At 43.1% G+C, this 24706-nt stretch overlaps 1 protein-coding gene across 1 annotated transcript in view; it reads right to left on the bottom strand.

Moving 5' to 3' along the window:
• Positions 1-7570, bottom strand: part of TRANK1 (tetratricopeptide repeat and ankyrin repeat containing 1) — a 53996-nt gene extending 46426 nt beyond the window's left edge. The window contains exon 1 of the mRNA XM_038128034.1: positions 6855-7570. The gene's annotated coding sequence lies outside the window, so the exon portion shown is untranslated. The remainder of the gene's footprint in view (positions 1-6854) is intronic.
• Positions 7571-24706: the final 17136 nt, after the last annotated feature.

Raw genomic sequence — 24706 nt, 5'->3', positions numbered from 1 at the left:
CAAGTTCTCATCCTTTTCCAGAACTGGAGTTTCCCAGCCAAAACTTCAAACTGTAGATCATATAAATAACTGGGGTGTCTGCTGTGGGCTTTATCAATTATACCCAAGTTTCCAGACCAGAGAGATACACTGGGCATGCCGATCTGACATCTAAGTTAATGATCCAAAAGAACTGCTGTGCAGACTAGCACAGCATGTCTTGCTATTGCCCAACATCTTCCTGCAGCATAAACAATTTTAATTCAAAACCAATGGACTAACTGAGGGCCTATTATATAAAGTCTGTCAAGCGTGAGGATCGTTAAACAAAACTGTTGTCTATTACTCTGCCTGAACTGGCACAGGTAAAAGACGCAGCTGGATCTGGATACAACTACTGAAAGATTTTTTGGGGGTGAGTGCTGTGGGTTAACCCCAGTGGGCAGCTAAGTGCTTGCATGCTCCCATTCCCAGTGGGATGGGGAAAGAGAAAAGGAAGAAGTAAAACCAAAAATTTTGTAGGTCAAGATAAAAATTGCTCAGTAACCAAGAGAGACCTGGAAGAAGAGAGAAAGACAACGAAAGTGATGCAAAGGCAATCACTAACCACCCCCCTGACATGGAACAATGTCCATGTTCCCAAGACAGGGAAGGCTAAACCCCCTAAGTGCCCTCCTCTCCATTACCACTGCTAAGCATGATGCCGCATGGCACAAACAATCCCTTCAGTCAGTTTGGGTCATCTGCCCAGCTGTGTCCCCCCCTAACCTCTTGTGCACCCCAAACCTATTCACTGGGAGGCCGAGTGAGGAACAGAGGAGGCCTCAACACCGTGCAAACACTACTCAGCAACAGCTAAAACATTACTGTGCCATCAGCATTGTTTTGCTCACAAATTTAAAGCACCATACCGGCTACTATGAAGAAAATTAACTCCATCGCAGCCAGACACATGTTGCTCTCATGAAGCAGGGATTTCTCCTAAACTATGGAGTCTGTGAAACACATAAAGGTGTGGGGACACCCTAAGGTCTGGGAGACCCTTCCCAGTGCATTGTTGAGACCTTATCATTCACAGAAATAAAACAGAAACAAAACAAACAAAAAAATCAAACTGGTGACAACCAGTGCCAGCAGCACGAGTATGACAACAAAATGAAGCACACTGATTTTTACTCACAGAATTAAACCGAAACATTATTCAGTTAAGTCGGAGACAACCTACTCCAAACCCTACTGCTGCCAATGGTCAAAATTCCCATTTACTTTACGTGTCATCAAGTCTTGTGTTACTGTGCTGGTCAGTGTCCCACTGAACTGCTTCAGTCAGACTGCTGTCAGAAGCAGGGAGTTTTAGAGTGGTTACAATGCTAAGTTTTGACTCCTCTCACTTCAGAAGATAATTTTGAAAACACAAATGGAGACTATCCAGAAAAGCCATTTGTCACTATTGAAAAATGTTGTGTTCCTTGTGCCAGCTAAGGGTCTCAAGAGGCCAGCTTGTGCTTTCTGAACATCTGAAGCTGGCAGCGCTTAGAACTTTAGAAATCTGAGAGTGAACCCAACCCTTTGGGTTTTCTGTCTGCATCTGCTTTACACATTTTAAAAAGAGAAACTGCATGACACTATTTAATTCACAGGAAAAAAAAAAAACAAAACAGAAAGCCTTCACATCCATGCTTTTAATTACTTTCGATCCTGAAAGTTAAGCCTAAAGGATCCATCCCTATGGCATTACTCAGAGGTAGGATAATGTTTTTTATTCTCCAAGCACAGTAGATTTCCATAATGCAAGGAACAAATGAAGTACAGCAATCTTAGGAGCTCTGCATTTGAATTAAAAGAATGGCGAAAAATAAGAATCCTCCTATTTTCAGGAAATCTGACTTCTAAAACACTGTGCTTTCCTCGGTCCTATTAAGCAGACAAATCATTCCTTCTTCCTCTTTAACCCAAGAGGCAGACATTACAAACTTGTTTGGAAAAGAAAACAATGCATCTACACTGTGGCTGAGGTACAACTAAATACATTTCATCAGCATTCAAATAATTCATTTTCTCAACAGGAAACCTCAGGGCTCCATTAGCTCTCCTTCAACAAAAGCATCCTGGCTCCAAGAGCATGATGTCAAGAAAGGACTGTCACGTCACCCCTTCTGCTACACCAGACGGACCCCTGCAGCCACATGCCCACCCACTGGCATGAAGTGTGCAGGCAGCCCTGCAGTCACCCAGCAACAGGACACCACATTCAGGTCTTCCAAATGACACTTTCCTCATGACCTGATATAGACATATGTGAACGTCAGGGCAGAACCAGTAAAAGAAGGAAAAACATGGGCCAAGAAGGCTGTAAGTGGCTGTAACTATGGCAGTGCTCTGCCTGCTAGCCAATTTTACCTGTTTTCCTGACGACAACAGCTACCAAAACATATTTACAGAACACAGTCTTCTTTCAATGTGTATAGGCCTAAACCTTGACAGTGAAAAGCAGGGGAAAATTTACTTCTCTCAGTTTTCCACTGCGTGTTGAAAAATCAAATGAGAAATCTGGAAATCACCTGTACTTTCAGAGGACAGCCTGAAGAAACAGCAGAGACAAAAATGAAGAGCTTATAACTGACCAGACTCCAAAATCTGGACATTTGGAAATCTCATGATGAAGAGAGGAAAGAAGCTGAGATTAAGATATGGACATCCTCATGGATCTGTTTAGTGTGAAAAAGGTCATAGCGGCATTTGTGACTATATGAACAATATTTTAATTCAGTGTTCAGACAGTAGCTCATGAAGAGAGATATTGAAGAAGATGATGATGAACATGAAGATCTCATATTCAGCACTTGAAAAATGCCAGCTCATATTGGAGAAACTGGTCAACTCAAATGAAGAGCCTCTAATTTAGACAGCTAGTCACCAGACATCCCTATCATTAGGGACATATTCAGATAGATAGATAGAGATAGCCTTATCTATAGATAGATTCTCACTCAGTCCTACAAAACAAGAAAAAAAAATCTGTAAGAAGTCACCGTGCTAGATTTGTACCAGACCTTGGAAATTCCAAAGACCCTTAGCTCCCAGTAAAAGCCAGCACCACCTGGAAAATAATGAACAAGATTCTAGAGCAGATTTGGATTAGATTAGGGCAAGCAGAGCAGCCTAGTGATAGCTTCTTATCAGAAGGTTGTCCTGAACTCAGCAAAAATTGGACCAAATGAAGTTTCTTTACTGCTTCTGGGCTCTATAGCCAGTCAGTGTCCTACACATCACAGAACTCAAAAGATAAAGACAGCATGCATCTCTGAAGCTGTGTGACTCTAAAAAGACAAAACCATTTCCCAGGTAAGTGAATAGAGAGAACATTTTATCAGGTTGTTTCAGTCTGAACTGGGGACCTGTACCCAACCTCCATCACTGGACACAAGCAACCTTCAACACCACTTGCAGAATTTTGCTTCTCTAGATACTCTTCCTTCCTAAGTGTTCAGGTAGAAGCACTACTACTGTTCTGCAGCTTCACCTGTGCAGTACCACACTGATTCAGCACACCTTGACAGCACAAAGGAGCTCTCACTGTTAAGAAGGAATTCTCACCTGACCTGGGTCTACTGGGCAAGCACTATTTCTGTATTTTGGAAATCAGCTGTGAGACTTCTAAGTTCTGGCTGTGATTTCAAAAGATGTTAAATGACTGGGGTGAGAGAGCACAGAGTGAGACAACATCCCAGGCAGCTCTTAATTTTATACCAAGCTTTTCCTTGGAAATGTGCTCTGAAGTAAACTAATGATTGTAGGATACAGACATTGTCAGAAACAAGACAAACATCCTTATCAACATTTGGCAAATATGGCCCAGATGCAATTAGCACAGATGTCTCAAAGGCCTGTTAACACCTCAAATACCACGTACAAAGCAGACAGGGAAGATTTGTGCAAGGTCTGAATGAAACAAGGGGGATAAGCAGAATACACACAACAAGACTCTAAGCTAGGGCCCTGTTCTAGGCAGAGCTGGCCTGAACGACCTCCCAGGGTCCTCCTTTTTCAGATTACCACTGTATGCTGCTTTTTGTTTGTGGAAACTGTCAGAAAGGAATTATTAATAACAAAGCCCAGCCATCTGATGTCTCCAACCAAACTCACAGCTGAAACAGCTTGACAGCTCAGTTCTTCTTCAGATGCATGACCACTAAACAGGACTACAGAAACAGGACCCAAACCCAGCCAGAAGTTGGGCCAGCCCTGCTGACAAGCAGAAATCCATTCAAAACCTCAAGAAGTGGACACTAAAATGTTACTAATCTTTAGAGCAGAGATTTGTGGTTCACTTTCACACAGGAAATGTACTAGGCAAGGAAGTGACATAGCAAGGAAATGAACATCAGAAGCATGGCACCAGGAACAAAACAACACCTTTCACAAAAAGAGATGGGTGCACACATCAGGTCTGTACCTACTTTAGACCCTGGGAAACAAGAGTTTCACACCCATGGACAAGGCAACAGAAACATGACAGACTGATGTGACATTCCATGGTATGGAATATCCCTTTGCACAGTTTGGGTTAGCTGTCCCAACTGCATCCCCTCCCAACTTTCTGTGCCCTCACCCAGCCTCCCCACTGGTGGGACAAGCTAAAAAACACCTGACTTAGGATAAACACTGCTTAGCAACAGCAAAAACATCACTGTTTTGTCAACATTATTCTCAATCTAAATCCAAAGCACAGCACCGTACCAGCTACTAGGAAGAAAATTAACTCTATTCCAGCCAAAACCAGATGACACCTCAGAACATCCTTCCTCCTTTCCTTGCAAGCTGAACTCAGGCCAAGCACATTTGACTAGCCTCCCCTGAAGACTGTTTCACAGCTTGCAGCAGCAACAGGTCTGGCCTTGCTCCACAGCACATCCTGTTTCATTAAGGGAAACAAAACAGGCTTCTTTGCCTTCAGCTTCAAATGATTCTTCCCTCTTTGTAGCCTAAAAGTCATACCTAGGAAACGTACAGTCAAGCCATTTCTGGAGTTGCTTTTTCAAGAAACACAACTGTTTATACATACAAATACATATGATTCCAGTAAATTAAGAAAAGACTTGCATTACCCATTTTATAGACAAAAAAATGATGCAAAAGCATGTTCAACGTTCTGTTTGCACAGTGTCATTAGTGTGTCAACAAAAAAACCACCAAAACCTCACAACAGCAGGAAAAGCTAATCTTTCTGTTTCTCTCTGAAACAACAAGAGTCTTGAAATCCCTAATCTAGCTCAGCCATACAAGACCTAACTCAGTCCAAGAGGGAGTTGTTTACACTGCTGCAGTTGTTTGCTCAGCCTGGCAATGTTCCTGTCATCACTGTCCTGCTCTTCTTTGCACTGGTGTGGCCTCACCTTGAATACTACGCGCAGTTTTGGGCATCAGGATATAAAAAAAAAACCACCAAGCTGTTAGAGAGCATCCAAAGGAAACCACAAGGATGGTGAAGGGTCTGAAGAGGAACCTCTGTGGAGAGCAGCTGAGGTCACTTGGTTTATTCAGCCTGAAGGAGACTGAAGGGAGATCTCTTTGCTCTCTGCGACTTCCCCATGAGGGAAAGAGGAGGGGCAGGCACTGATCTCTTCACTCTCGTGACCAGCAACAGGACTCGACAACGTGGACTGAAGCTGAGTCAGGGAAGGTTTACACTGGATATTAGAAAGAGGCTCCCCAGGGAAGTGGACACAGCACCAAGTCTTCTGAGTTAAGAAGCACTTGGACAACGCTCTCAGGCACATGGTGTGATTATTAGCGTGGGTGTCCTGTGTGGGGCTGGGACTTGGACTCAGTGATCCTGACAACTTTCTTCCAACTCAGCATTTCCTATGATTCTATGACCGGGTAAGAGAAATGGCAACAAACAGCCTGCATATTTCCTTTGTATAGATTCACTCCAGAAGGTATTGACTCTGGAATGAGGAAAAAACAAACGAAAACCACCCCAAGACCAAAACACCAAGACTGCCCTAACATCGAGGTTTTCAAACTTGTGCAGTTCACAGCCAACGCCTGACTAATTTAATTGCATGTTGGCAAAAAAAAAAACACTGATAGGAAATACTCCCTCTGGCATGTTTTCATGGGGAAGCAAAGCCTCTTCCCATTGGCAATAAATCTGAAGTTAATTCTCTGTAAATCGCTAAAAAAACCCACAAAAGCTGGTGAGAGATTCTTCTGCACTTATTCTTCTGCAGCGTACACTGTGCTCAAACGCCTTTCCAGTTGAAAAAGTCTGTTTTGTTAAGTGACCACTCCACGACCTTGTACAAGAGTTTTGCTTTTCAGGGAAAGGATCCAAAACCACTGAAAACAATGCTTCGCTTCGGGCTATGCTAAAGGAGTTCTCCCTCTTCTTTTCAAGCACGGACACGGCATCCCATCTCCCCCAGCTCCGCCGCGCACACCATACCAGGCCAACACACACTCCCAGATGCCTGGCCGGAGCAAGAACGCACCCTTCTCCTTTTCCTTCAACCACCCCACACATTCCCTGGCAGGCTTCCCAACCAGCACAGCCACCTCCGCTGCCCACACGCCAAATCCCGCACCCACGCTCCTCATCGGGGCAGCGCGTCCCCTCTCCGGAATTGCTCCAACACGCAGGAAGCTCCCAAGAGCTCCACCGAGATGGGAAGCCACCCCCAAGAGGCCGCGGCTGCCCCCGCGCTGCACCAAGCATCGATGGAGCAGCGCGGGGGGCGCGGGCAGCTCAGCCCGCCGCACCCGGCATCCCGCACGGAGCGGCGGGCGGCCGACTGCCGGCTCCCCTTACCGGGGACGGTGAGGGGCATACAAGGGGTGGCCGAGGAAGCGCATCTACCTACCCAACCTACCTGCCCGGCTGCCCGTCCCCCGCCGCCACCGCCGGGGCGCGCTCCGCTTGTCGCCCTTAAACTCTCCGCCCCGCGTCCCGCCCCCGCCGCCCGCGTCACCGCGCGAGTGGGAATGGGGGAATCGAAACAAATCCACGGCGCTCCGGGAATCGAAACGGGACCGCCCCGCCCGTGGAGTATGTGTCCCCCTCGTCCCGACCCGCAGCGGGGAGTGTGGCGGGGGTGGGAGGTAGCGGGCGACCATCTCCCCGCCGGAACGTTCGGGAAGTGGCTCTGGGATGGCTCTGGGCTCCTTCCGCAGCTGGAAGCGTATAGAGTGCCATTTTTTAAAATGACGTAGCGGTGCCTTCGGGATACTTGGAAAACCGGTGTTGGTGCGCGCCAGGGGCACCCCCGCGTCCTGAGGCGCCGCGCTGTCCCTCTGTCCCTCTGGCTTCTCACGGCAGTCCCGCTCCGAGGAAGCTGCGGCTCCTTTGGATTTCCACTGTGCAATGATCACCGGGGGAGTGAAGGCTTCTCCTGCGATGCAATTGTTTGCTAATTTATCGTTTCCCTTGGTCTTTTCACACTATAAAAAGTGGATCAATGAGTCCAAGATGAATACTTCACAGGAGATCGTTCAGTAATTCACCCCTCGTTTCTAATCAAGTTTTTCTCTGGCATTGGGCATTACCGCTTGCAGTCTTCCTGTGTATCTGGGCTGGCTGGGATGGCGTTAATTTCACTGCCAGCAGCCCCCACCGTGCTGTGCTTTGCTTTGGGAGTTAAAACCGACACTACATTCCTCCTTCACCAGTAGGCTGGGGGTGGGCAAGATCTTGGGAGAGGACACAGCCAGGACAGCTGGCCTAAACTGGCCGAAAGGATATGCCAGAACATGTGACGCCTATTCAAATATAAAAGCTAATAGAAAGGAGTAGGAACGTGCGGCATTCATTATTTACATTTGCCTTCCAGAGCAACCACTACACATGCTGAAACCCTGCTGCTTCCCAGGTCATGGCCGGATGTTGCTTGCTGATGGGAGGTAGAGAACAATCTTTTAGAGTTTCTTACCGTAGCTTGAGCTTCCGTTTTATTAATCTACCTTTTTGTTGACCCACAAGGGTTTTTTTCCATCTTAGTTCCTTCCTTCTCTGTCCTGCTGAGGAGGGGAGTGACAGCAGCTTGATGGCCTCTTGATTTCCAGACAAGGTGAGCCCACCACAGTCCTTTTGATGCCCAGTATGGGGCAGGAGATAACAAGAGTTTTGTATGAAGTGTTCTATAGCAGCAGTGGCTATTCAGCGTCAAGCTCCTGTGCAGGTCACAGAGATTGTTGACTGCACTGCTTATGTCTTTAGTTGAGCTTGAGAACATGTTAATAAAAGCAATGGCTCTGTCCTTTGCCCTGGCATTTCTGGCCTTGCTCTTCTGGAGGAAGTATCTTATGGTGAGCAGGAGGAAATATATATCCCTCTCCATACCTGGGAATAATGCAGATGGTTTTATTATGCAGGCCACAGAGATGCTTGTTCATCCAGAGATGCTTGTTACATGAACTGTTTAATACTACTTATTAATACTGTTAGCCTATTATGTGGTTTGTGGAATCCAGTGTCATCCTGATCTAGTAGAGGACAACTTTCAGATGAGGTGATACTGAAATGTGCCCTGGGACAGCTGGTCTTGGTGTGGCAGGGTGTGTGGAAGGATTTGGGCAGGTACCTGGGGGAGTTATCTACCAAATCCTGGAAATTCGCACCTGAAGAGGCAGGTTACCCTGGCAAACTGACATGCCACAAACTGATAGAAAGGTACCTTTCCTATTGCAGGGAAAACTAGCAGCTTCTAGTACTGTACTGGGTCCTGTGCCTATGGAGCCACAGTTCAGTAGTCTTGTTGCCCGAACAGAGACACAAAACCCGTAAGCTTTGTGCGGTGCTTTATTGAGGGCCCGGGAGTCTGGGGACCCCAGTCCCAAATCAGAGCTCCAACGCTACTGATACATCGATCTCCTTATATACTACAGTTTGTTACAAATTTCTCCAAGTAACGGACCCCCCCCCCCAACAATTCCCTTTCTTAGCAACTGGCTTCTTGTGAAACTCACTATATACTCCTTAAGCTACAAACAAGACTATAAATCAGGTACCTATCATGATTTCCAGTACATTGTATACAAATCAACATTCTTGCTTCCCTCCCTGATTAAACATTCATTACGGTTGCTTGAATACTATGGTTACACACTCCAAAGGTTACACCACACTTCAAATGGCTACTAATTCCTACATACTATACTTTACAAATTTTCTACATTTAAATGATTTCCAACAGTCTCAGAGGAATGTGGTTGAGACAGGAACCCAAACAACAGCTACAGTAATTCTCCCAGTACTGAGAAAAAAAACAGTGGGTGAAGAAAACAATGGATCCATGTTGTCAATTAGTAAAGGAGGAGGAAGAAGAAGAGGAAAGGTCTGAGCAAGGAGCCGATTCTTTGACAAATAATAAAAAAATGGGCACTAATGGCTTCACAAATGGCTTGATCTGGAAAATTGGGTTTGAGCTCTTCACTAATGGTAGGAGATATGGGTCTTAATGTCTTCACTAAGGCCTAGGTCTGAAAAAACCAATCAGGAGTTGGAAGAACGGCTCTGGGGGTCTTTAGGAGAAGCAGGTGTTAGTGTCTTTGAAATGGGTCTAACATCTCTACGAACATCAAGCCCTGTAAATTTATTACAGAACCCAAGCAGTTTGACCCAGATTGAACTTCTGAACTTTAGGGTAATCGGAAAAATAGGTCTGCAACAAGTCTATTGCAGATCCCAGACAGTTTGAGCTTCTGATGGGTCTGCAGAGCCCAAACAACCTGAACCTCCCAAACTTTCAGGGAAAATGACGATGCAAGTTCAAGGGTCATATGTAGTAGGTGGTTCAGGAAGGCTGTACTTCAGCCAATGGTAAAAGAAGAGGGCAACATGTGGTTGGAAGTTTAGAATTAGAGGAGGCTGCACCTTCAATACCTCAAGAGAGAGCCCAGGAAGTATGGCCTGGTGGACACTCTCCCTTTATTCAAATAAAATTGCAAGACTCCTCTGTTTCCTTTGTGGACACTGGCTTTTCACAGTGTGAAAGGAGAAAGGAATCAGAGGATTCATACAGGAGGCAGAAACTACCCAGTCCCTGACTTCATCAGAATTTTGAGATATGTGGCAAGATCATAGCCACCAGACAAGCGAGCGAATTTCTGCCTGGCTGCTCCAGTGCTGAGATAACAGGGCAGCAGTCAGCAGCGGGAGAGTAAGGAAATCCAGCGTCTGGGATCCTTCACTAGAAGACGGAGAGTTGAGAGAGTGGAATAGAGTCAGCAATTTACAGTCTTTGGAGATGGTTCCTCTCAAGTGTGAGAGCAGGGTACCCATTCAATGAAGATCTTGTGAACTAGCCAGGAATGTGTACCTACCACAGACAAAGGAGAGAATTAGTGGTGATGAAAGTCATCTACAGTGATCTAAACAATTATGAGGTCTCCAAAGATCCAAAGGATGTCCTGTGCACACAGGCCATATGGAGAAAGTGCTCCAGCTTCATATTCTTAACAGTTTGGCAGTAATGTATTGCCCAGATATCAACACCTCCATTTTTGGAGTCAAGTTTTTTCCAAAACTTTGAAGACCATCTCTGTACATCTTCATCCTTATGGGTCAGCGCCTTGGCAGTTGCACATGCCGCAAGAAATTAGTCTTTTCCTGCCCTGGTCGGAGGGAAAAGGAGCTCCAGGCATGTGCTGCATGGCACACTTCATTTTTTTCTGTGTGACCAGGAGGAGAAAAGGGATGGCCAAGCTTACTGGACCATGTAGATTCAATTGCCTGGCACGTCAGACCCACAGAAGTAAAAATCCATGGTGTACAGTGTGCTCTGGTGCTATCAGGCTGCAGGGGCACAGAACACAGAACATTTGGATCTTTTCAGTGACAGAGGGGTGCCAAGAATTCTCTGTATTGGAGGCAGAGCAACCACTATGCATGTTAAAACCCTGCTTCCCAGAAAGTGTCTGGATATGGCCTACTTGAATATAGAAAACAAATCTTTTGTTTTCCTTTGCTTCTGCACTTGGCCTTTGTTTTTGCTTTATTAAACTGCCTTTGTCTTGACCCATGAGGGTTTTTTCCCACTTTATCCCTCCCCTCCATTCCTGCTGAGGACTGATAGAGTGGCTTTGATGGGCATCTGGTGTCAGCCCATCCCATTCTCAAAAAAAACGGGCTTCCGCTAAGCATCCATCTTCTGCATTGAGTTTTCACATAAATTATCCTGCTACCCATTTAGGGACTAGAGAAACAAAGTAATGCTAACCTTGACATGTATGGTTTTATATCACTTGGCTCCTAGTGAAGTGCATCAAAATAATAGGCAAAGCTGCTTTTAAAGAAAGCAGTCAAAATACAGCCACAATTGTTTTGTAGCTGCACCCACATGAGGTGGGGAAATACAGTGTAATCTTGTTTCCTGAGTCGTTTGAAGATATCAAAGTACGTGGGTGGGATTTTGGAGTTCTTATTCAGGCAAAAGTGCCTGAGTGAATCAACGTGATATAAAGGTTGAGAGGAATGTGTGGCTGATGAATACCAATATATCTGGAATTTCATGTGACCTCCTCCTGTAAGGCCCCCAAAAAACTTGCTAGACAAGACTCTTAGAAGGGCTTACGGTTGTTTGTGTACTCTTGAGTTAGGGGAATGAAATACTGACAAGATATGCTCAAAAGGTCAAAACAACAAAAAATACATTCGAAAATCAGAGAACTTTAGCAAAATGTTTAGAGCAGCATTCAATCAATATGAAACACTTCCCAAAGCATTAACTTGGTCCATTCAACTTAGCAAACTCTACATCCATTCAGTTTTAAGTTACTCAAAAATTCCAAGAAGAGGAAATTAGAAGAATGAAAAAGAGGGAAAGACAGAAAAGATATAGAAAAGGACACATACAGCTACTGGCTACTGGGTTCCAGTGATAGTATAGGGATAAAATGTTTCTAAAATCATAGGATAGTTAGGGGAGTTGGAAAGAAAGGTTGGGCCTGGTAGGCCCTAGGAAAATGTCGGGCTTTACTGGATCATGCAAAACTGCACCTGTATAATAATTTAATGACTATGATAAATTATATAATTGTTATATGATAAATGATATGATTGTTAAATGTGATGATTGTTTGGTAATTGGATATGATTATAGTTTAATTGTATCAGGAATCATGAGAAACAATGTTTGGGAGGTTTGATGGAGATTACAAGAATCTATGCTTGGATGAGATCAATGTATACAATAGAACAATATAAGTTTAATAATTAATATGTAGTTATGTAATGATAAGGGTATAAAAACATGTTCATGCCAAACCCGTGTTGGAGTCAGATTTGGGTCTGTACCCCTGGCACCCAGAGCTCTTCAATAAAAGCACCTGCATATAATCATTCCATGATTATCTGTTTCTGAACACTAACACCAGCAGTGCTCAGGGAAAAGTTCCAAGAGGAGATGGGGTCAAGACATATGCTTGCCTCATGTTCAGCCTTAAATACACCTTGGCCTTCCTGGTCCATTCCCCCATAGAGACTTTTGGTCATTTAGCCACTCAGGAGATGGGTTAGGGTTTCCAGAAGTGGAGCGTTGCCCCTGGTGTGCCAGAGACTGGCAGCCACTGCCAGGCTGGGATACAGGCCCTAAGGCAGGGGGAGTGTACAGGGCAGTGTACCACCTTGCCAGGACAAGGCCTGACCTTCCCCTTCCCCCATACACATGCACCCCAAAATGTCTCGAGACATCAATCTTTGCAGTCTCTGACATGTCCAAACTCCCATCATTGTTATTTAGGGATGTTTCAGTGCAGCACAGAGAAACCAAGGACCAACCCACTTTAATACGATGCAGAAAGTGGAACTCACTGCTTTTTTACTCAGAAGGGACTCTGACCTGTGTCACTGTCACAGCAATCTTTGCTACGTCTGTTGGCATGCTATGGGTGTGTTTGACAAAACAGTCATGAGACAGAAAACAAAACTAGTTGTTTTATTTTTTAATAACTCAGCTGTGAAAATGAAACTTGGCAGCTTGCAAGCCTCTCTCTGGTGTGCAGCAGGGCGTTTCCTTCTCATTGCAGCATGTCACATGAATTGCCAGTGACTTACTGAGTCTGCAAATTATTGCATTTCCTGATCTGTATGAGTGGAGAAGCAGCAGAAACTGGAAAGGGTGGACCCACTCAGGGAGGCAGTACTGTTTGTAAGCAGTAAGGAGTTATGTGTACTGGTTGATAAGGGGTGCTCATAAGGGACAAAGAGCATTGGGAGGAGGTGCTCATAAAGCCCAGTAAGGCAGCAAAAAATTATGTATGAAGCCATTTATACATAGCTCCTAAATCCCTTCCGTTGTGACTATAGAGTAGAGGTGTCTGTGTGGGTACATTTCCAAGGGAAAACATTTCTTTTGCATGTTAGATTGAGTAATACATCCCTCACATTCTTTGTCACTCAATACATGTACCTGTACATCAGAGCTCATGATGCAGATACATGGAAGGATGGGTCTTGGCATAGTGCTAGCAATTCTTCTTTTTATCTCTGCTTCTTTTTCAATGATTGGAAAACTTCACTTTGAGGGGAAGAACAGCCTTCATAATGCATCCCGGAAAGAGAATTGCAGTGCATGTCATAGGTCTTGGGTCATGTTGAGCTTGAGAGAGCTACTCCACCAACAGCTCTTGCTCTCCTGTGCAGTCAGCATCTCCTGGCTCCGGAGAGTACAGTGCCAAGCCTGTGTCAGATATTGCTGCATCTTATCACATCACCTGCTGCGAGGCAGACTCAGCCCTGAAGGCAGTGCATCTATTGCAGTGGCAACATGTGCCTGACAGCAGCACAACTGGAAATGGGGAACAAACATCACTCCCTCTCCCCTGAGGACAAACTACACTGTACATCAAGGCCTGGGGACACTTACCATCCTCGAGAACCCTGACCAATCTCACATCTCACCTGAAGCACCCTTCAGCCCCTGTGGTTCCAAAAAGGTTAATTCAATTTCTCTTGTAACTGTGAGCTGAAAGACACTGTGACTGTGAACTTTTAGCAGAGAAGACACTGTGTCTGCAAGCCTTTAGCAGAGAAGCAAGGCATGCAGAAATTATTCCCCATGCAAGGACGTTAGAAGATAAAGAGGGGACATCTGGCTGAGGAATACAGCTACAGCCAAAACAAGGACTAACTTTGGGAACCTGGGGGACAAGGGGAGGGTTTTTATGGTAATAGGTAATAGGGTTTTTTATGTAAAAAACGCTATGCATGTAGTGACTGTATATCAGCAACTCGCTTGTAACAATCAGGGGGATGTTAGGAGGAGTAATCCCCCATGCCTTCCAGGCAGTTAAATAAATTATGCTCTCTTTAACACAGGAAAATTGGTGCTAAGGAGTCTTATTTTTTTTTCAGAGATTAGGTAACACATGGGCCTGGCAATCACAGGGCTGAATCTAAGTCTAGTTCCCTTCACCAAGCCTATTTCTCATCCACGCCAGCAAGCACACATCCCAGCCTGGCCTCAGCCCATCCCCATCCCCATCCCCATGGGGCTGCCTGATCCCCTGACCTGGGGGCTGTGCTTGGCTTCCTCTCATCCTGCCAGCTCCCTCACTGAAGGTAGCAGAATGGACCCTGGCTGGGGAAGCCTCTGCTTGGCCTGCCTCCTGGGGATCTCTATGTGTCCCCAACCCTTGGGAAGGAATTGGTCCCTGCTGCACCCTGATACCATACACAGAAAAACATGTATTTCCTGGTAAAACTGCCCCACACAAGACAGCTAGACAACAAAAGTATGCTGGCCATAAACAATAACTCCAGCTATTACAGCTATGAGGGCAAAAGTTTGTGGTGTGGGTGTGGTTTTGTGGAAAGCTATTAGTGTGATTATTTCAGGATGTTTAATTGACTTCAAGAGCCTATCTCCAACCAATGTAGTGATACTGGTGATGGACTTCTGTTTGCCCTGCTTTATTTCTGAGTCAAGAAACAGGTTTCAGAGAAACCAGGTGCTTCAGAGTAATACCAGCTTTAAAAGAACTTTTAATTAAGCACATAATAATTAAAGAACAGTGCAACCAATGGCAAATACATGCCTAATTTGTTATTCTGCTGCTAGCTGCCCTAATGCTGAAAAATCCCTTTACATCTCTCCTGTCTAATGCTTCTTGCATATTATCTTTTTCTGTTTCTCCTTTTCCTTAAAGCCTGACTACTTAACCATGTCTGTCCCAGCATCATGTGGGCCACTAACTCATAAACCACCTGAAGGACTACTTGTCCCCCATGAAGAAGTCTGTATGATTTTACAGTTGTCAGTGATCCACACACAATCTCTGGTGCTCTTTCCAAGACAAAGCTTTTTGTTCCTCTCATGTCTGCTACCAACACAGCCATTCTCCAGTGTGATTCTTTACACACTTAAAACAGTTGTGGCACAGTGTGTCCTGAGTGGGGACTGGAGTCCTGTGACAGCAAGCACTGTGTCTCCTGTTGGGAAAGCAATATAATCTGTTGTGCATGGCAAGACTGCTCTAGCAATGTCTCTTAGCTAGATTTTAACCCAGCTATTGATAGTAGCATTAAAACTGCACAAGCATAAAAGTCACTTAGTATCACAAAATAGTTACCTTTCTTTGCTATTTTTATTTGTGGCTGCTAAACAATTTGGAATAACCCAGCCAGTTCAAGACTGCTTATAGAAAGTGTAGTCACTCCTGTGGGAGCAGTTTGAGTAATCTTACAGAGCCAAGCAAGGGACAAAAAATGGCCAAGGAGAGCAGTAAGTGTGACCAGGGCAAAGAAACATGCTCCTTCTGTACCTGTCACCTATTTGTTTTGAAGGCAAAAGAGCTGAGCAAGAAGGAGTGGAGGCAAAAGAAGAAAGAAAAAAGTGGAGACGAGAGGGGATGATGAAGTTTTAAGGAAAGGCACTTCTTGAGGCTCTTTGTTGAGGGCTGGGACTGGCAAGTCTCCCTAGTAGTGGTGCCTGAAGGAATCTGGAGAACGGGCAACCAACAGCTGGCAGTAGCAGAACAAACGAAAACATAAGGCTTGTGGTCACACATCCTGGAAGAAACCTGAAATAATAATAAAACAAAGGTATGTGGGTTTGCACTCTTTTGTTTTGAATAAGATACATAAAATTTCCCCAGGTCCTGTTCAGGTAATTTTGGGTCAGTAACTTCAGACTCATATCCTTGTTGCTTCTATCCCTGTATGTTCTAATGGGGTGCAGACACCTATGTGTGGTTGTTACAGCCTGCTGCAGAAGGCAAGGGTAACCCAAGTTCTTGTTAATAGATCCCTTGGAGTGGATTGGAGTGAAAACACTAAATAGTTGGTGTTTGTAAATATAGATATGTAGGGTTTATTATAGTACAATTTGATTGCAAAGAAAAACAGGTATGTAGCGATTTTGGTTGTTATTATTATCTACAGTTATATAACAACATGGAAATATTGCAATATGAATGTGCAACATCACTTATGGACATGCGCAAGGGAAAAGAAAGAAATAGAGAGAGAGAAAGGACGACAGGGTAAAGATCTCAGCACCTGTAGGCCCAGGGACAAGACTTGGCTGCTGCACAGTCTTGTTTGAATTAGGGGTTGAACACCAGATCCATTGGGTGGGGGCAGAAGTCCCAAAGTAATGGTGGGGGAGGGGGAAAAGTCCCCAGGAAAATCTGAGGAGGAGAAGGAGCCCTACAACCCAGTGGTTTGTGCAAGGGAGGACAATATAGCATGACAAGAGGCATCATCAAGTCTCCAGGGATTATGTTCTAGCTCATTCATAGCCCATCATTCACCCTTGGTCTTATCAGGTCAGAGATCAGCCATCACACACCCAAAAGCTCATCTCCTCCATTTCAGCAAAGCACCCTGGCTCCTCCAAATGGAGGAATGTTTTGAGTCATTATCCCTTTACAGTTCAGTGTCTCACAATGGTGTAATATGTGAATGTCACCTCCCTGAGATCACTAAGACTGTATGAAGCCAATTGTGAAAATAGCAGTAGCTGAGGGTTATCAGGTGTTATGGAGCATGACGACCAAGTTTTAACCAGAAAAGAACATGCCATCTACAACACCAAGGACTGGACAGGATTTTTGCAAGAGAGAGTGGCATTGAGCTTTACTTCATGAGAAACAGAGTTGACAGTCTTGGTGACACAAAGGAAGATGATCACTCCTATGAAGAGATGCCCAAAGGTCAGGAGATGTTTATGTATCAGGAAACAAGTCAAGAATCTGTGCAAATTTACTAGGACAACTAATTCAAATATGTTCCAATCCAGATCTCAGCACTAGCATACTTCTGGCAGCACACCAGGAAAGATTGGCAGGATTTACTGTGTTTGTTTTTGTAATGAGTTCATGCCAAGTTTTAAGCAGGAGGTATTTGTTTTTAGTGACTACAGTGGGCACCACCATGGGTTCAGAAATGCAAACAGGTTTTACAAATTTCACTTGTTCCCTTTTGTGATTCAAGCTCTCAAAAGGAACCCATGACAGAGACTGCTAAAAAGGACACCACCTGCCACCCATCCTCCAGGACCTTCCAATGGAGCCAATGTGATCCCCTCTGCTCCAGGGGTACAGCATGGCTGACATGGCCATTCCTGTACAACTGAGCATCTGTGGAGGATGTTTCCTCCAGCTGTAGGACTGCTTGTTTGGTCTGTATCTAGACTTTTGTCTTGTTCTGGAGATGCTGAAAGGATTTACTCTTCCTGACTTATGTACTTTTACCAAGCACTACACCCAACCCTCTCACTCAAATAGGAAGTGCTGAAAAAAATTGTTTATGTGTCCATTCCAGTTTGTCAAAAAAAGACCCTTGTCTGAAAAAAGGCACATCTGTTTTTACACAGTTACTGTCATACCACTAGAGGAAGACAATATAGCTGTGATATACTTTGATTACCTTCAAAAATAGCAGGGATCTCTTTAATTTAGCATCTGAATACTACTTACTAAAAGGTCTCAGAAAAATTTTCACAGCTCTTTTAACTCCAACAGGCTTCCAAAATGGTTTCATTATATTTTTCATTAGAGCACAAGTAGGCAACCAATTCTGAATTACATGCTGCAGATAGTATTATGTAAAATCGCCAGAAATTTCTGCAGAATATGACACAAATTTTATGTGAATCTGGAGGTCATGGTGTTCTTACAGTTATGGAATATAGCCTATATTGCAGAAACAGATTTCCCTCTATTTGGTTTTGTAGCTATTTGCTTTAGGCTTTCTTGTTATTGGAGCGTGGTGTCTCCATAAAAGAGAAACACAAAAGTGAAAATTTAGCAGAGCTGACTGAAGTTCATGGTGCTTTTGCTACTCTTGATGTCCATTGAAAAGACATTAAATACCCTGAGCAGAGTGGTGGTAAAATTTTTCCAGACCTTGGCCAGTATCTGAATCACCTGTGTCCTGAAATGTGACTTGTACATTTTAGAGCATGCAGATCACTGACTGACTGTGAAAAAGTATGGCTTATCCCCCACTGCACTTCTTTCTGGAAATAAAGCCTTGTTTTTTTTGGTTTTTTTTTTTTTGTTTTTTTGGTTTTTTGTTTTGTTTTTTTTTTTTTCATTTATTTTACCTCATAAGTTAGGTAAAATGGAAGTCTTTAGAGATTTCTTAGCCCAAGACTCAGATGTCCCTCAAGAGCCAGTTCATCTATTATGGGAAAGGCCAAGGTATTGAAACTTTGGCACATGTATTTTGTCCATTCTAGTAAAGCATTGAAGTTAAAGAGCAAAATCAAAATGGGACTTAAATCACACTAAAAATTAGGTTAAAACACTGCCAGTATTTACTGGCAATGAAAATATTAGAAAACTTTTTTTTTTTTCCTGCAGTCCAGTCATGCAATAAACACAGAACCATAGAAGAGCTCAGGTTGGAAGGAGCCTCCAAAGTTCACCTGGTGCAATTTTTGGTGGGAAAGGGAGCCTTGATGACATTATCTAGCACTGTGTCCAGTTGCACCTTGGACCAGTGATGGGAGGGGTCCTCTGCAAGCTTAAGGAGGTTTTCCCACTGACTGATTGTTCTGACTGTAAAAAAATTCTTTCTTATGTCTCAAGATGAAGACACCTGTATATAATTTAATTTTTTTTCTCTAAATTTTTCCAGTAATATATAATTCTATATAGTTAGTATAATAGTTTTAAGTCTATATTAAGCTTCCTCTGACACCATGCCAAAAAACCTGATCTTTCAGAATATACAAAATCCTTGAGGAAAAAAAGCAGTAACAGAATACATACAACATTATGCAGAAGTATTACACCATCAGGACCTCACAAAATACTAAAGAAAAGTAACTCTTACATGCTGAAGAATACACAGTCACACAGCAAGTAAGTTACAAAAACAAAGGAATTAAACAGTTCTTTTGTTTCATACTTCCTGATTGGTCCAGAAGATGTCTTGTTTCAAAGGAAAGTATAAGTAGGATATCAAAAACACTACCATCATCATGAACAGTCACTCGGAAAAATCTAAACACTGTGGAACAATGATGTTCTCTTCTGTACTGTAATGGGTGGAAAAGAAAAGTTGGCATAAATTTGGTGTCAAAAATTCCATCTTTATACCATTTTAGGACCATGGAAAATGCTGCCTTCATAATGACCTGATTAATTTGCATGAACATTCTGCTTGTGACAGTTTTTAATCCCAGGCAAAGAGATAACAAGTAATGTTCTGGTACAGTTACAAAGACATCTACAGTTGTAGACAAGCTGCCTTGCCTACAGCAGTGTCCTCTCTAAGAATCAGGGCTTCATCTGCAGTCAAGTAAAGACCATTTCTGCTACTAGAAATGAAAGCCTGAAGTATTTGCATCAGCTTGACAGGGTGAGGTCACAGGACTTGTCTGGGTTTTGTTAGCCCAAGCTGTTTCTGGTTGAATTTAGCCGTGCTGGCAACCACCCAGTGGTCAGGTTGGGTTTAGGCTCCCTTTAGGTGATTGTGACAACAGGTAGTTTTTTTCTGTTGACTGTGTTATCTATTATCCTAGAACAAAATTGAAGGTAAAAGAACGAAAAATGGGATGTTACCAGTGATCCCAGGCTGTGAAGACAAACCACAGTGATCATTATAGGAAGAGAATCTTGTTAAACCAGTTTAGAAAGAATAACCATGAAAGAAAGACCATTAAAAGAACCATAAAAGAAAGAACAGAAATTTGAACAGCTGAGAACAAATGGAGAGCAAGTTCCCATACATAACAGTGCATTAAGGAACTCCACGTATTTAGTGCTCACCATTTTTTCCAGTAAGATTTGGAGGGTAACAAAACTTCAGCTTGTACAGCACAGTATTTCTTTTTCGCTAGGTGCTGCCTTAAACAGCTGGAACAGAGGCTAGACAGGTTAAGGGGAATAAAAGGATATTAATTGAAGGGCCTTCAAAGGCCACACCCTGGCAGTACCAGAGCCACAGCTTTGGTTCTGCCTGGATGGCTCCAAGACTGAAGCAAAAGAGGGCTTGGTCACAAGATCTCACATTTTTATCAGTTTTGGTTCATTAGCATATTGGAGTTAATTGTCCAGTTACAGCCCCAGCCCATGAAGTCCCATCCTTCTTGCTTTTTTCTCTCTTCGGTCTGCATTGCTTATATTCTTGGGCTTGAGATCTGGATTGGCTGTCCTTGGGTCCCTGGCTAGAGAAGGAATTGTTGTGTCTTCCTACTCTGTGAAGAGAACTAATTATCCCCATATATGAAAACTCACACCTTACTATCCCCTTATATGAAACCCAGACCCACAAAATCAAGAAAAGAAAAAAATAGAAAGCTAGACCCCAAGGTATCATAGGAAATGCAACTATGAGTGTTTTAAGGTCCATAGAAATAAATACTCATATTCTAAGTGAGAAGTGATATTATGGTTAACATATTGACAAAAAAGAATTATTCCAAATTCTATCAGGCATGTCTTCAGGATCTTACACAAATCATGTTGTTCATCTGAGTGCTCCAGGGCCATCTCAAGTGGAGTTAATAATAACTCCTTATCTGATAGGACTGCATACACAGGGTGTGATGAGGGGATGCAAATACTTCAAAGTTATTTTCTCATCATGAGCTTCCAGAACATGCTTTCTTTCAGAACTCATAAAAATGCACTATAAACTAGGATGAAAAAAGTTTATTGGGGCAATATTGTCCAGCAGAAATTCTTCTTGCCTCATGCAAATGCTTGAGGCTTTGTATAATGGCATTTGACACGTAGTCTGGAGCAGCTGTTCTACTCATAGAAGCACGTTTTCACCAAACCCTGGACCATGAGTGACCAACTCAGAATAAAACTACTGTGGTTAAACAAGTGATCCTGTGTCAGGTACTGTCCTGAATTATATATGGGATAATCTGATTTCAGTGGAACATGAGTCTGAGACCTTTTTCTCTGTCATGAGATGGGGGGGGTTGTGGTGTGTGGGGGGGCTAGGTAGGCACTGCATCCACTCAAAGCAGCTCCTTCTCTGCAAATAGGTTTAGTAACACATCAGTAGTGCCAATACCATTTCTTCTGCTGTTGATATACAGCCAACCTTTGTCGCACAAATTTTGTGTTAATGTTTTATTGTGTTAATATTTTATTTATTTATTTATTAATACTAAAGATGCAAGAAATTCACTGCAAGAAGAGTGGGTCTGTATTCTGCAATGATAAGGTTAAAAGAACTGCCTGGATACTCTGGGTGCCTGTCAAGACAAGCTGAAAAGAAGCAGAGGTCTGTGAATCAAGGTTATTTGTTTGCATTCTTTCAGTTATCTCTTCCTTGGCAACTGGAGACATTTTTGAGGAACCGTCATAAACTATGGTGCAATTTGGCATTAAAAACTGTAAAAAGGGTGAAAGATACCATTTTCCACTAACATGCACATCATGGGAACTAATTCAAGGGCAAATGAGAAGACATTTCCAGATACAGGCATGTCACCTAAAAAAAAGTAGCTGCTTTTTACAAGGAATTCTATTAAAGTGGTAGTGTACTGGAATGCTGCTCAACTTGCTTCTCTTTAAAAACAAACAGAAAATCAGGCTCTTTTTTTTTTTGTTCAAACAATCCTCATCTTTTAACCTCCTATTCTGCTTAAGCTGCAGTCTAAAACCCAAAACATCCTAAGCTATCAAACTGATTTCATCAATCTTCAGTCCTTTATTCAGTGTAGCAGATCTCTGCCTTTTTTTCAGCCACGTCTCATGTTTCAGAATGTAGTCTTGTGTTCTAGTTTCACACAGAAGACAGTGTTGTGCCTGATGTCTAACCAGCCAGGCTTTATTTGCTATCCCTGTGTTATAATCCCATGCTCCAATTCTTTCTTAAACCTTATTTACTATTTCTTAATACTCTCTTTTAACTGCTCAAGGCAAATAAAGCAATGTTGACTTTGAAGGGGTCAATAACTACTTACAAATAAGTTTCAAAGATGTTTTCTGGGGTTCCTAATATATTTGAGTTGGAATAATAAGTACATGCTGCAGGTAATGAGTGGCTGGGACTTAAAAATGATATAAAGTATCATAGAATCAGAACAGTTTGGATTGGAAAGGACCTTTAAAAATCATTTAGCCCAATCTCCCCTGCAATGAGCAGAGACATCTTCAACTCAGAGCCCCATCCAACCTGATCTTGAATGTTTACAGGGATCGGGCTGCCACTACATCCCTGCACAACCTGTTCCATTGTTTTACAACCCTCATTATAAAAAACCTATTTCTTATGTTTAAAAAAATGTATCAGATTAATATTATCAGACCCCAAACTAGATAGATCTTTGCACTTAAGATAATAGATTTTCTAGTAAAAAACAAAGCATTTAAAATCTGTATTGTTTACTGACACTTAGGCCACCTTTTCCCAGCACAAGTAAGATTTTTGTAAGATTGCAGCTCTTCTATTGCATTAGTTATTTTTTTTAAATTAAATTATCCTCTATGTCTCAAGGCAAAAAACTCGTTACACTTCTCTGATGACTGTGGGACTGTTTCAGTTTCATGTCTTTCTAAGAAACTAATTCTTGCCTTCTGAAATTTCGTAACATTGATTGCTATATCTGTCAACTTTCCTCTCTGGGATCTTAAAAAGCATTAAGATTCCAACAGGCTCTTTTCATTCATTCTTCACCATTTCTTTTGCTCTAACACCACTTCTGTGCTCTGGCACCAAAATACATTGGTTAGATCTTCCTGAATTATTTAAAATGAAATCTAGATATTTTGGGGTTTATTTGCTTTAATAAAACCAAATTTATTTTTACCACATTGTCACAGAAGACAATCCAAACTGGAATGGGTGAGAGCAAAGCTTGCAAGATATGAGCAAGCAGGGCTGACCTCCGGTTGGAGCAGCTGCGATGTAAATATGAAGAAGTCTTTTGATGATTGCTTGCAGCTAGAGAAATAGACTTTTTCACACCTGCTTCTGCTCAGAAATCAGGGTTTTGGCACAGACAAGACAAAAATTTTAAAGCTTCATGCAAGTGACATCCAATAAAATGAGCTGCATCTCTGTGACACAAACTTTAACACAGGTGTAAAGAACAAACATGAAGATTTTCCTACAGGCTGGTCCAGGGCAGATACTGACAGCTCAAACAGCTGTCAGCAACAGCATCGACAAGGGAGACTTGGAGAAAATGTCTTCTGTTCCAGATCAAATACTGAGATCCAGCAGATTCCTACTCCCATTTCCAGCTGCTCTGGGTGCGGCTTGTGGCTGTCCAAGGCCACTGAAAACAGATTCTTCCTCTAAGTTCAGATCCTGGAGCAGAGTCAAATTCATTGGATCTGAAGTTCAGTGCTCCCCACACTCCTGGCGCTTCCCCGGTCAGTACACAGTCAAGGTGAGTGTACAGTAGGTCACCCTCTCTTTGTCCCTATTAACCCTTTGCCCCCTGCCCCACTCATCCTAACAGCTCCTGAATCTTTTCCTGCAAATCAAAAGAAAAGTGCACAATGGCCAAGATAGCTGTCACTGCAATCTGGAGGTTCAGGAAGCCACAGGCAGGGAGGTGGTGGGGCAGGACTGCTGTCTTCCACCCAGGTATTTCTGCCAAGGTCAAAAACTGGGGAACCTGGAGTCAGCCTCACAAAGGGCTTTTGTGGAGACCTGTCATGCTTGGGGGCACTGCAGGCACCTGTACAAATGGACAGGAATTAGACAGAGTGAAACTTGGTAGCAATCATCCCAGACAGTGCTGAGGACAAAATGTCCTTGGAAGGCAAAGCATCTTATAGCAAGGTACCACCAGTCCAGGTTTCACATACTTAGTCCTTAACACTCACATAAATGGTTCTGCTTCTTGCTCTGCATGTTCCTCAGAGGGACTGTATCTTCTTCATGTCCTTGGCCAGGATCATCCTGTTTAAAGTGACACCTGTGAAGGGATATTTCTCAGGATAGGTTTATTTCTTTTTCACTTCTGCAAAGTGAAAACTGCTTTGTTTTTTGTTGTCAGCATTTTACAATTAATGTACAATTTCAAAGATGAAAACAGGTGGATATGAAGAAGATGAGAAGAAGCTGAAGTTACATAACACTAGATTAACAGATGCCAGTTGTAGGGCATATTCAAGTGGAATGATGTCAGTTTCTTGGTGCTGCAACTACAAGCAAGACATAAAAAACATGAACACACTCTGGTGTTTTACACAGCAATACACTTGCTACATCACCCTGACAAGGCATTGCAGCGACGCTGCCATCCTGGAGAAGCTTTTGCTTCTCTGAAGCCCCATTTACAGCCTGCCTGAAAGCAGCAGT

Source organism: Motacilla alba, chromosome 2 (genome assembly GCF_015832195.1).
Source record: "Motacilla alba alba isolate MOTALB_02 chromosome 2, Motacilla_alba_V1.0_pri, whole genome shotgun sequence".
Classification (NCBI taxonomy): domain Eukaryota; kingdom Metazoa; phylum Chordata; class Aves; order Passeriformes; family Motacillidae; genus Motacilla; species Motacilla alba.
This window is presented reverse-complemented; position numbering and strand designations above follow the sequence as displayed.